General features: G+C 47.6%; 1 non-coding gene across 1 annotated transcript; it reads left to right on the forward strand.

Moving 5' to 3' along the window:
* The first annotated feature begins 746 nt into the window (after positions 1–746).
* Trnap-cgg lies at positions 747–821 on the forward strand. The gene has a single exon. It is a non-coding gene; the product is annotated as a tRNA-Pro (tRNA).
* The last annotated feature ends 3,090 nt before the right edge of the window (positions 822–3,911 follow it).

Genomic DNA, 3,911 nt, shown 5'->3' on the forward strand with positions numbered 1-3,911 from the left:
GGGGGGAGGAGGGAGAGGGGGGGAGGAGGGAGAGGGGGGGAGGAGGGAGGGGGGGGGAAAGCTTGATTGGACGGTTCGCACCTCAGCCGAGAAAAGTAGCTCAGTTGGCCACAGCATTGGTGTTGGCATGGCTCCACGTAGTTGTCGGTACCTTTCAGAACCTCATTGATTCTTTTCCAGGACATCTCGCAGCGATCCGTACTGCAAAAGGTGGTTATTCAGGTTTTCGACAGGTGTGCACATTGTGACTGGACAGTGTAGTTACAGTATCTGCGGATGGGCCGGATACTTGTTCGCTTGTTTTGACCCCTCTCCCGCTGGGCAGGGTTTCTGGGGCGTCGGGTTGTGGCGCGTGCCGTGTTCTCCTCGTTAGAGATATTCGTGTGAGGCTGAGACGGGTCGCTAGTTGCTTATGAGCGTGACCTGAGTGAGTAAACTTCAGTCATGCTACAGAAAACACTTTCAAAGCCTCACAGAACTACATATGGCCTGAACTTCACTGTAGACACACTGCAGATTATGAAACTTCCTGGCAGATTAAAACTGTGTGCCGGACCGAGACTCGAACTCGGGTCCTTTGCCTTTTGCGGGCAAGTGCTCTACCAACTGAGGTACCCGAGCATGACTCACGCCCCGTCCTCACAGCTTTACTTCTGCCAGGATTCGCAGGAGAGGTTCTGTAAAGTTTGGAAGTTAGGAGGCAAGGTACTGGCAGAAGTAAAGCTGTGAGGACGGAGCGTGAGTCGTGCTGGAGTAGCTCAGTTGGTAGAGCACTTGCCCGCGGAAGGCAAAGGTCCCGAGTTCGAGTCTCGGTCCGGCACACAGTTTTAATCTTCCAGGAAGTTTCATATTAGCGCACACTCCGCTGCAGAGTGAAAATCTCATTCTGGACACTGCAGATTAGGCATCTCTTTGCGCCTTCTGTGGCTTGGGATGGGAAAAACGGACCGGTTAAAACCGATACTGGAATTTGATTTCTAAATAACATGTATTTTCTGGTATTCATTTGGTCTGGAGTACAATACTTGTTTTTATTTTTTACCAATAACCAGGTGAAAAAAATCGAAAATCAATCAGCCATAGCTTCTGTGCCAATTTTTTTTTCGCTTTTAAGTAAACCTGTTTTAAAGAACGAATAATTTTTGTTCGTAAAATTTGCGTTGATTTGAAATATTGCGTTATTATAGAAAATGGGAAAAGCGATAAGTGCTATTTTAATAGAAATATCAACAGAAACGAGCAACAAACACATGGCGTGTGGGATCTGTACCCGGTAGGTTTGATAGAAAAGAGAGAGAAGATCCAACTGAGAGCAGCGCGCTACGTTGCAGAATCATTTAGTAATCGCGAAAGCGTTACTGAGATGATAGATAAACTCCAGTGGAAGACTCTGCAAGAGAGACGCTCAGTAGCTCGGTACTGGCTTTTGTTGAAGTTTCGAGAACATACCTTTACCTAGGAGTCAAGCAGTATATTGCTCCTTACCACGTATATCTTGCGAAGATACCATGAGGATAAAATCAGAGAGATTAGATCCCATACAGAGGCATACCGACAATCTTTGTTTCCACGAACAATACGAGACTGGAATAGAAGGGAGAACCAATAGAGGTACTCGAAGTACCCTCCGCCACACACCGTCAGGCGGCTTGCGGTGTATGGATGCAGATGTAGATGTAGATGTAGTGGCAACGGACAGTAGGCCTTAGTATCTGACATCAACTTAAACTTGACAACTTAACCCGTTCTTGAGGAAAAGACGTATTTACAGACGGCTATATATTTTGGCTGCATAGGCTTAGAAGCTTAAACTATTTACACGGGCGAGAGACCGTAGGCGCTAGTATTTGACATAAATTTGAACTTGATGCTGTCACCCTTTTCTGAGAAAAACTGGTCTTAACGGACGGACTTACAGACGAACGGACGAAGAAGTAATCCTAAAAGGCTCAGTTTTTACAGATTGAGGTACGGAACCCTAAAAATGATCCGCAATCCTCGTTCGAGATAGGAAGAATGGCACCTTTTCATCGTTGCAAGAATCAGTTGCTCGGCAGGATCAGAGCTGCGAACAGTTCGCAACAGAAGGCAGTGTGTCAACTTTACTCAATAGCAGTTGCTTGATTACCTCGAAAGTCCTCGCGGAGCGCGAGGCGTCTGTCTGCGGCGTTGCGGTTGGAATGAGCAGAGTTGCGGAACATGGCAGTGGAATGGGTAGGGCGGGGGGGGGGGGGGGGGGGAGGAGGGGTGGAGTGAGCGAGAGCAGCGACAGCACGGAGCCCTGCCTGAAGCGTGCACACCACACCACACCACACTGCGAGACGGAGCGGCGCTAATTGCGCCCGCCGCCCCTCCCACTGGATCGCCGACGGCAATCTGTGGGGCCACGCCGCGCCGCGCCGCGCCGCCTGCATTCATTCACACTTCGAAACGCCCACTGTTATCAGCCGCGTTTGTCTTCCGTTTCGCGATCGGCTACGGACGAATGAAATCTCGGTATTCTCCGACAGTAGAAAGCTCTCGGGGCTGTTACGGTATTGTATCACCACAGTGTCACAGAACTCTTGTCTTCAAATGTCGTCTTCCGGATGACTAACGTTTCCGTCCACGCCTCGGGCGACACAGACGGGCGAATATACATATTAAAGGCAGTTTTATGTCTGAAGTACATTATTTCCGTGTCCATTGATACGTGAACACTGTGACTAAAATGTCATACTTGAGCTATTGAACTTCGTGGCAGAAATGAGTTTCATTTTTCAGCTTACTACAGAATGTGTTCCTGCAATAATAATGAACGCATGGCATTGGTGGCCGGGAGACCCCTCGCGCTGCGGTTCGCCCGCCGCTCCACAAGTTCTTTAACGCCACTACGGCGACTTGCAAGTGAATGAGGATGAAATGATGATGAAGGACACACAACATCCAGTCATCTCGAGGCAGAGAAAATCCCTGACCCCGCCGGGAATCGAACCCGGGACCGCGTGCGCGGGAAGCGAGAACGCTACCGCAAGACCACGAGCCGCGGACTGTGTTCCTCTGATGAATAGACTTAATGAATAGACTTACCCCCCCCAGTGGTTTAATGAATATTTGGATGTTGTATAACACTATGCATCACGAATGATGTACTAAATACCTAAATGTCGAATGGCATTGATGACCGGGATATCCCACAAGATGGGTTCAGTTGCCTGTCGAAAAGGGTGTACCTCTTCCGAGAAAATTGGGCCCTATCCTTGCTGATATGTGAGACATGTCCTGAATGCGTATTTGTACAGTATAGTTGAATGTAATTGATGCATTTTCGTGTAGTGCTCACTTTGTTATAAGCTGATGAGCAAAACATGAGGACGAAAGTAATGTTCGCATGATGTGTCAGTGCCAAGTAACACAGCACGATGAAGTGTGGACCACACTTAAAAAGAACTGGTACAGTATAGTACGGATGGTGAATACGCAATGAGACGAACTGAAATGACACTTTCATTCAAAGACAATACTTACACTGAAGTCACCGCGATTCGTGATGGTATCCAGGACAAAGCAAATGGTTAGAATGGAGGTCAGTGTTGGTCGTGGTGTCGTCTGTCGTTTTTGTTGCATTACGGAACTAAATTTTAGCTGACACATCTATCATCAGTGGGTTATACGTAGACATCTGGACTGACGTAATTATAACGACACGTATTCCATATAACTCAGGCATGCATATGCATTAGTCAGTGTTTACGTTATGTGAAAATGACTACTTGTAACGCACTGATGATACCTGCAACGCAATAAAAACGACAAATGACATTAAGACCGGTGTTGACCTCCTTTCTGCCCTGAATTACATCACGGTCGTGGAGCACAATCATTCCCATGGAATCGAACATAATGAATGCAAAAGGTGGTGCATTGTTCGT

The sequence above is a fragment of the Schistocerca piceifrons genome, chromosome 5, assembly GCF_021461385.2.
Source record: "Schistocerca piceifrons isolate TAMUIC-IGC-003096 chromosome 5, iqSchPice1.1, whole genome shotgun sequence".
Classification (NCBI taxonomy): Eukaryota; Metazoa; Arthropoda; class Insecta; order Orthoptera; family Acrididae; genus Schistocerca; species Schistocerca piceifrons.